This window comes from Hoplias malabaricus, chromosome X2 (genome assembly GCF_029633855.1).
Source record: "Hoplias malabaricus isolate fHopMal1 chromosome X2, fHopMal1.hap1, whole genome shotgun sequence".
Taxonomy (NCBI): Eukaryota; Metazoa; Chordata; class Actinopteri; order Characiformes; family Erythrinidae; genus Hoplias; species Hoplias malabaricus.
In genome coordinates this window covers 19188143-19197782 of record NC_089819.1, presented here as the reverse complement: position 1 = coordinate 19197782, position 9640 = coordinate 19188143, and the positions used below count along the sequence as shown (strand labels likewise).

The following is a 9640-nucleotide window of genomic DNA, read 5'->3' as shown; positions in this document are numbered from 1 at the left end:
GCTTTATACAAAGTATTCTTGTGAATGTGAGTGAATCAAGTAGGATGTTATCAACCGTTCCCTGGGTTCGGCCTGGTCCCAATGTGGATTCATGCCGTTCTCAGGAATTGTACGACATGTCCAAAACGTAGCATGGGTGCATGAGGGGATTGAGCTGCAGAGTATCTAATGGCGCTTTTCCACTGCATGGAACCTACATGACTCTACTTGACTCGGCATGGCTCTTTTGCTTTTCCACTGGCCAAATCTGGTACCTGGTCCCTGGAACCGGCTAAGTTTTCAGTCTCAGCTCCCTTGGGGTTCCAACCATGCCGAGTAGGTACTCAATGGTGACGTATAAACCCTGCAGAGCGCTGACTGGCCTGAGAGACATGTCAATCACCACAAGTCCAGCACAAACCATCACTTGTAAAATCTCTTAAGTTATAGCAGCTTTCACATTTATTTTTCATCAGATTCACAATGGCAGCTCATAACTTTACCTCTATTGTGTTTTGAAGAGGTTTATAAGCTCCTTGGGCCGATGGCTGACAAAAATTTCCAGTGAAAGCCGAACGTGCAACAAGGAAAACTGATCTGTGAAAACTGAGGCATGGAGCCATGTTCAGTCACAAATACACATTTGATGAGTAAACAGGGCCTAAATTTACCACCATCATTGTTGTGGTTTTCAAAGCCAGAGATTCCTGTTAGAGACAGGGTTTCTGAGGGGGGGCCCTGTCAGTGGACAAGCTTTAAGCGAGCCGGGCCGTGCCGAGTCAAGTCATGTAGAGCTGGACCCATGCGGTGGAAAAGCACCATAAGAATCTGACATGACTGAACAGCGAGAGTCTAAACCCTGACACTCTAGCCTTACCGTCTACACTCCGAAAGGTAAGCAGTGACTGTTGTTGTTTTTTTCCCCACAACTGTTCTTTGGGTACGTAACGCATTATTCATGTGGATTTGGTGATACAGTGCCTCCAGTGGATGGGAGCTTGAATAGTGATGATATAATAATAATGTATCATAAAAAAGAAATGTTTCTACACTGTAAAAAAAAATCTGTTAAATTTACGGTGAAATACTGGCAGCTGTGGTTGCCAGAACTTCACCGTAAAAAAAATGTTGACAATGTAAATAACATTACGGTATCTTTTCTGGCAACCCTAATTTTCAACAGTTTAAAACTGTTGTTTAATTACGGAAAATTACTGTAAATTTTAAAAATTATATTGAACCTGTTTACAGTACTATGCTGTAAAATTAACAGCTATTTTTATGAACCTGTTTACGGTGAACAATTAAAAAACAACAGTTTTACTGTAAAATATTACATCCCATTTCCATGATAAACACATTACAACCATGATTATTTTACAGTATTTTATTGTAAATTTCAACTTTACAGTGAATTACCGGGAGCTGTGGTTGCCAGAATATCCTTGCAAAAAATACGGCATTACACATTACACTTTACACTTTTTGGCATGGGTTTTACTATTAATAATTAAAGTTACAAAGGCAAAACAAGTTAGATATAAACCAAGGTACAGACTATTATTGAGGCATTTGCATTAGTACATTCTCAGTGTAAAACAGATCCTACAGTGTAGAACAGATCCAATAACTTGCCCAGTATACTTACAAAGCAGTGGTGAGATCATGTGTGTCCAAACATATGCACTAATCCATGGTGGAATGAAGAAACATTATGAAAAGTGTCCACTTGCATTAGTTCATCAAAAGTAATGTCACTGAGTCCAAATGTGGCATTTAACATGGGACAGAGTCTTACACAGACATGTTCAAGACGTGTTGAAGAAACTGGAAATAAAAGCGTGTATTGCCACCAGTTCTGCTTGAAGACTCACATCTCAGGCCTTTGCTGCAGACTGACATGATCCTCTCTACAGCCCAAAAGAAAAACAAAACAAACAAAAACAACATTAATAATATTAGAATTAATAATAATAAACATAATAACAATAACAACTTTTTATATTGCACTTACACAGTTGCAGAGTGCTTCTCAAAACAAAAATAAAAATACAAAACATTAAATAAATGAAACAAGACAACATTAAATTGTTAACAAACAGTATGTTAAAATGAATTGTAAATAATAAATAAACAAACAAGAGAGCAAGCCACGTTACAATAAAGATTTCATGAGCCACCTAAAACAATGAATAGACTGAGAAAATGAAGGAGACTGAAGGAGCTCAGTCTGTGCTGTCTCCAGCCCATAAACAAACTCCATTGCATCTCCTGAACCAGATTATCGGACCAATAGAACATACATAAATCAAGCACAGCTGCACAAGTTTGTCACTATGACAAACATCACCTGACCTGTCTCCAGTCTGCTGTGACGGCAATCACTCTCCATAAGGAATAAAATACCTAAATCCTAATAGTTAATAAAATCACTAATAATAAAAGATTTATTAAACAGTTATCAAAACATTTGAAGAAAGGGACTAGAATGGGTGAAATTGAAATCACATTAGGTTATATAATTGTGACCGTGTTTAGCATCAGCAATTGCATACACTGTTTGAACATGAAATGGCTACACAGTCTACAAAAAGAGATTAACCCAACGCCTTCTGTCATTAAATTAATGTACACTGAACTGCACAACCAACTACCACTTTTTATGGATGTGATGTCCATGTCAAGAAAAATCTTAATACCTGAAACAAAAGTAATAAAAGACAAGGAGATGCATTGTTCTAAGAAAAAAAAAACATACCACATATTGTTACTGTAGCGGGCAAGGTTCAGTTCTGGCATGGGCCCTTTGCATATCATCCCCTCTCTTCACTGTGTTTGTCTCTCTACCACAGCTGTCAAAAAAAAAGGAAAAATGGCAAACAAATCATCTTCTAAAGTATCAAACAACAAAAGCTTGATTTTAAATGAATTAGAATATCACCATTTTCCTGGGTGTCACAAAGGCCAGCACATTGTTCCTTCCACAACCACTCATAGGAGCAATGCCTGAAAGGTGGCAGGAATGAAAAGTTTAAACTGCAACAATCGTTATAAAACCGAACTGTGTACAGATAACTATGACAACGCAATCATGCCACGATAAAACATTTGTTATATACATGTAGTTTTCTTACCTTGAAGATGCCTATCTTAGCAATGCTAGCAGCCTTCAATCTAACTCTGAAGATTCATTAAAGCAATCAAATAAAGGATCAAATGTTCTCCAAAAAAATTTTATTAACTCAAATGCATGAACAACCAACAAGCTCTACAGTCTCCCTGCTAGGAACACGCATATATATTGCAAACCAGGATCCAAAAATTTGAATACCTTTATTAAGTGATGTAAGACGTTAAAGAAGCACGTTGCTGTTTGCCATTTCCAGAATTGTGCAATCGAAACGGGTCTTCCCTTCAAATTGTAAGACGTAACTGAAAAAACAGCCAAACAACAATAAAAAATAAATAAATAATTTTGCCTTGACCTTACTGAAGAAAAAAAGAGTCAAAGGCAGGATGTGGTGTTCTAAGATGTGAACATAATCGCGCGTCGAGAGAACAGAGTCCGTTAAAAACAAAAAAACGAGCCGAGGCCAAAGCCTCTCCTAACGTCTTTGCAATAGACCTACTTTGGGCAGCGGAGGAATTCCTGCCGCTGTTTTGACTCATTTATTCACTTTACCGCCTCTCGTTTTTTTTCAAGTGGGGAAAAATATCACCACGTAAACACACAGAACCACAAAAAATGAATTAAGCCCAGCGGGGTACACTGCTCTGATGACTGACTCAAAAATAAAAGTCATACGTGCATCATACGTGACTTTTTTACTTACTTTGGTTTGATTGTCAGTTTATAGTGGGAACATAAACCAATCCAGGGCTAAACTTTAACAATCTATGTAGCTGCCCGAAACAAGTTTGAACACATCCTTAATGTTAGTCAATAAGTAGTGCTACCTATCCTGACCTAGTTAGCGAAAAAAACTTAAAGTAACGTCAATACACACACAAACGAGCCTTAAACAAAGTTTTATTCTCACATTGTGACAATTTACGTGAAAAACTTACCTCAAGAAGATTTTTTTGTCACCAGCAGTCAGGAAAAATTCCCTCAGCATCGGAGTTAGACTAAACCCCACAGATGCGTAAAGGTTTTTGGCGCGCAGAAATGGAGTTATTTGGTTTACATGGGGTCAAAAGTTCAGTGTCCGTTAGTATTGAACAGTCTGTCGGCTCGCTCGTCCTTTAAATTAGAACATTATCTTGAACTCGGAAGTTATTTTAAAGTAAGCATAATAGCAATTGGTGATGCATGTTTCTATTTATTTATTTATTTTTAATAAAATTTTATTTTGTTTATTATTATATTTAAATGTATTCTTTTACACTTTCCCAGGCTGTAGGGTTAACATATATAAACTCATGCTCATGCCCAGAAATTTTTTATATTGTATACAATTTATTAATGTAATGAGAGCATTCTTTGTATTTCTATTTTAGCAAACACCTGGTAAATAAAAGCAACCAACAAGAACATCCTGTGGCAACCACATTATACACCTAGTAACTACTTATAAGCACTATTGCAATCACCTATGGATCCCTGTACATCCTAACAATCTAGAAATGCTGACAACCACCAAGTACATCATAACAACTATTTGGTACACTGTAGCAAACTTTGCAACAATCCAACATTCACTTGTGGCCACCCAGAACACCTTAGCAACTCATAAACACCCCGGTCAGTTTTTACATCTTAGCTTATATTATGAAACTAGCAACCCATATATGGTTACACCCTAGTAACCACCTAATCTGACAGCCACAAAAATGGTTAGCATTGCTGCCCAGCAATTACTTTACAACAAAATTTGTGTCTTTCTATTTATGTTTAAAATATTCTATTGCAAATAGAAAATTAAGTGGTATATATAACCAATATTTGCAAAGACAATTCCTAAAATGACATTCTAGTATACTTAAAGATATATAGCTACTTCACCTTACAACACATGCCGTATTTTTTAACATTTTCTTTCTGTAGAAATCAAGGTATTATTTTGTTGAATAATGAACGGTTTAATATTGTAAATTTAAATGTGCAAATCAGCAAAATCTTTAATTTAGACTGAATATTTCTGTTATTTTTAGGGTTATACTTTGCTTATGATATTATGGTATTTTCCAATATATTTTACATAAAGTAATAAAATTAACAGTAAAAATGTGTATATTATAAATATTATGTCAGTAAAAATGAATGTAATATTCTATTTATTTATTTAAGGAAAACTTCTTTATATGTTACGGTGATATACTATTTTCAAAGTTATGATCTTTTACCGTTGCTATTTTGTAGTTTATTACCGTAAATTCTACAAACATTTTTTACAGTGTAGAGCTCCCATTTTCATTGTATATACTCATTTCTCAGATCCTATTGCTACATTGATCACTCTTGTGCACATTTGCCATCCTTACCTATCAGTCACCTTGGTCATCTTTGAGCAGTGAGGCTTGTAGAAAGCAGTAGACGTGTAATATTTGTATTATGTTTCCATAATCTTACTGTACCAGCCATGTACAAATTGCACTGCGTCTTGTTGGCTCTATCCAGCTTCAGCGAACGACTGTGTGTTATTAGCAAAGAGTAAATTGAGATGTAGGTATTATCTGCTGTGCATCTGTCCCTGGGGGACCTGGGTTCTCAAAGAGGTGCATGTCAAACCCCACAGGCAAACAATAAAGAGCCTGTCCCAAACCTGCAGGGGACAGGGAGCGGGAGAATCACCCGTGTCACTTCAGTGTCCGCCCCAGAGGGGCTCCATCAAGCCCCACCTGACAGCAGCGGCAGGGGAGGAGATGCGGAACAGCGAGCCCTCGCGCCCACCAGCACAAGGGACTGGTATCCCAAGGAGCTCTGGAACCATAATCATCATCATCATCCCGCACAAGATGTGTAATCAGTGACTCACAATGACAAACGGAGCTCCTTCTCATGGTTTATTTGGTTCGGTGGTGGTACAGTGAGAAGAAAGTAAGTACAAAGAAAAGCTGTGGAAATGTCCTTTAGGTCAGCACTGTGATGTCTCTGCCCTTTCTTTATGCGAATATGATCAGGTTTAATAGGCAGCCTATGAAAATGATCACTTGTTTAGTGAAGGTGCACATTCATTGGAGACCTGGAGCTCCTATCGATCCTCCAACAACCCCAGTTAGTAGTCTGTGGCCTGCCTAAGTCAGTAAACATGGGGTAAAACAAGCTTTGTGCTGCATCTTACATAGAGTTCAGGCACTTCAGGATTGCCCCGCACCCATATCTGAGTTTCTCCAATCAGAGTGCTGGACCCATGTTTATGTGAGAGTGCAAAGACGAGGTTAACACTGCAAAAAAAGCACAGGGAGTGTGGAGAAATGAAAGTACTGAATACATTTGGAGAAAACTGAAAATGTTCACTCCTGGACTCCTTCACTTAACTGTGGCTCATTCAAAGAAACCAATTGTTCCGAACAGGTCTGTTAAAACAGGGGGAGAATGCTGCTGTGGAATCTGGTCCTTGTGGTATTTTGACCAAAGCATGTCACAGACCTAGAACTGTGTTCACTTGTGGAAAAAGATGGAGAATCCTGAATATATCAGTCTGGATCCCAATATATCCTAACAACATTCTGCTGTGGGTTGAGTCTGAATAGACCCAGGTTAATAAGAGCATAGTAATGGACAGCAAAAATATTGGGCAAAAGATTATGAAATAGACAGCATATAAACATCCATCCATCCATTATCTGTAACCGCTTATCCAATTTAGGGTCGCGGGGGGTCCAGAGCCTACCTGGAATCATCGGGCGCAAGGCGGGAATACACCCTGGAGGGGACGCCAGTCCTTCACAGGGCAACACAGACACACACACATTCACTCACACCTACGGACACTTTCGAGTCGCCAATCCACCTGCAACGTGTGTTTTTGGACTGTGGGAGGAAACCGGAGCACCCGGAGGAAACCCACACGGACACGGGGAGAACACACTAACTCCTCACAGACAGTCACCCGGAGCGGGAATCGAACCCACAACCTCCAGGCCCCTGGAGCTGTGTGACTGCGACACTACCTGCTGCGCCACCGTGCCGCCCTGCATATAAACATGCACTAGACTATTTTTAAGTCATGTGTAATTAAGTAGTAATGAGCAGCCAATTCATTAATACAGATTTAATCGTGTTCCAATAGGTGAATGTAGTTTTAGAGTTTTTTACAATGAATTTTACTGGTACAGGCCAAATCTGGGTAAAGAGTGCAGTGTTATTCACTACGCTACACCAACTGCATTAATCCCCTATACCACCTAGGCCCAAGTGTCATAAAGTATAAATAGCTTGTTATAAACATCCATCAAACAAAATCAACAACATGTATTTTCATATCATTTCAACAATATTCATTGTCAGTTTTAGTTTTCGCACACCTTCAGTGACTCGGTCTCATTGCTGCTCTTGATTAATGCTGTTATGGTTTGACCTCATCCTTGTTTTGGTTTCCAGGTGGTCTGTGTTTGATTACATCATACCCTCATGTTTCCTTCATTACCGCCCTGTCACGTGCCCTTGATTACTGTCCAGGTGTTTTGTATTTTCTAGGCTTTTTAAGCTTTCGTTCTCTTGTGTTAGTTCATCAGTTATTGTGTTTGCTCTCTCTTGTGTCAGGTTTCTCTGGGTCTTCAGTTGCTCAGTATTTGATTTATTTCCAGTATTTCAGTGTTTGTTAGTCATTAAACAATTTCTTTTTTTGTATCCATCCTCCGTGTGCCATGGTATCACCACCCTTACAAGTGCCAACACACTGGGTTAGCACCAGCTGCAGGGAGAATTGGGGAAAAAACAGTTGTGAATCTGCCCCTTGTTCTGTAGCAAACTGTTGACGATAAACAATTCACTGTCCAAGAATATCACTTGAATGAACAATATAATCCCCTCATATTAATTCATCAAAAATTGCTAACTGATCTGGAGGGGGCGGCACGGTGGCACAGCAGGTAGTGTTGCAGTCACACAGCTCCAGGGTCCTGGAGGTTGTTGGTTCAAATCCCATTCCGGGTGACTGTCTGTGAAGAGTGTGGTGTGTTCTCCCTGTGTCCGTGTGGGTTTCCTCCGGGTGCTCCGGTTTCCACTCACAGTCCAAAAACACACGTTGGTAGGTGGATTGGCGACTCAAAAAGTGTCCGTAGGTGTGAGTGAATGTGTGTGTGTGTGTTGCCCTGTGAAGGACTGGCACCCCCTCCAGGGTGTATTCCCACCTTGCGCCCAGTGATTCCAGGTAGGCTCTGGACCCCCCGCGACCCTGAACTGGATAAGCGCTTACAGATAATGAATGAATGAATGAATGAATGAATGATCTGGAGGGAATCTGGACCTTGACTGAAGTCCACCATTTGGTGATGCCAAACCAATACTGACATTTTATTAAAAATAAACAAAAATAATCATAATATAACATCCTGAAATCATAAATTCCATGCTAAACATGAATTCACTAATCACCGTCTTTCAACAAACTTCATCAAATACTTGATGTTCAAGCTCGACCAACCCCAACCAAAACAGAGCCCAGACAGGTTCCAACAACTATTTCAGGTGCTATAAACCTGTTTCCAGAATTCATGGACCTTGCATGAAGGTCTAACTCACTGGATGATGTTAGATGTTCTTCCATCTGCATATAACTATCTTAAAAACAATGCCATGCATCACTGTGACAGCAGCGTTTAAATCTCACACATTCCCATTCATTTCACTATCATCAGCTCTGCACCACCCTCCTGGGCCAGCACCGCTGGGATTTCAACATGCAAACAGATGAGCCTCTTGTACAGGTATTATGTACATGCGAGAGACTCTCATCCCTGGGGAGTCTAATGTTCCCAGCTCTGGCTCTAACGGTCCGGTAAGGCTTCCGAATTAACGAGGAAGGATCTGTTTGTACCTTCTTGTTGAAGGGAGAACAGCACTGTAATGTATTCATGGAGCACTGAAATATGTATTACAGATTTCTGGCTTTGGTATAATGGGTGCAATTAGTCACTAATTACTCAAAAGAATAAGACTATGGGGGAAGAGAAACAAATAATCAGATATGTGTGGGATCTATAACCAATCAGATGTGATATGAATTGACTACATTTCTCACAATCCTGAAATAATGTTTGAGTTATAAAAAAAAAAAAACAATCAGTAGCTGCCATATTGAAGACTGCATTTTATCTGTTGTTTTGTCCAGTCTTGACAGCACTTCACAGCGATGGACTTGAATGCATATCCCCTCCTCTGCTGGCTGTATTTGGGCAGAATAAAGGCATTCCCTGATTCCTCCAAAGTGTAACTTAACCATGCACTCTTAAAAATAAAGGAGCTATAAAGGGTTCTGTGGCATTGCTCAAAGCACATTTTGTAGGTGCGCCTTTATTTTTAAGATTGTGGACCTAAGCAACCTCCTGTGTAGAGATCCTCCACTAAAAGTTACAAGACAGATATATTTCTGTCATTTCTTTAGGTAAATAAGTCTCTTGGGATGTATTTAGCAAAACAGCGCACCCAGTGGAGGAAGCTGGCAAGTGATCTTCAGCTAGTGTTGAATCATTCTGAATCATAATGTCTAAATAC

The 9640-nt window shown here is 39.4% G+C and overlaps 1 long non-coding RNA gene across 1 annotated transcript; it reads right to left on the bottom strand.

Moving 5' to 3' along the window:
* Window positions 1–1410: 1410 nt before the first annotated feature.
* LOC136676188 (uncharacterized) lies at window positions 1411–4136 on the bottom strand. The gene is made up of 4 exons (XR_010796253.1): window positions 4048–4136; window positions 2921–3411; window positions 2738–2831; window positions 1411–1889 (listed from the first exon to the last, which is right to left on the bottom strand). It is a non-coding gene; the product is annotated as an uncharacterized lncRNA (long non-coding RNA).
* Between the last annotated feature and the right edge of the window lie 5504 nt (window positions 4137–9640).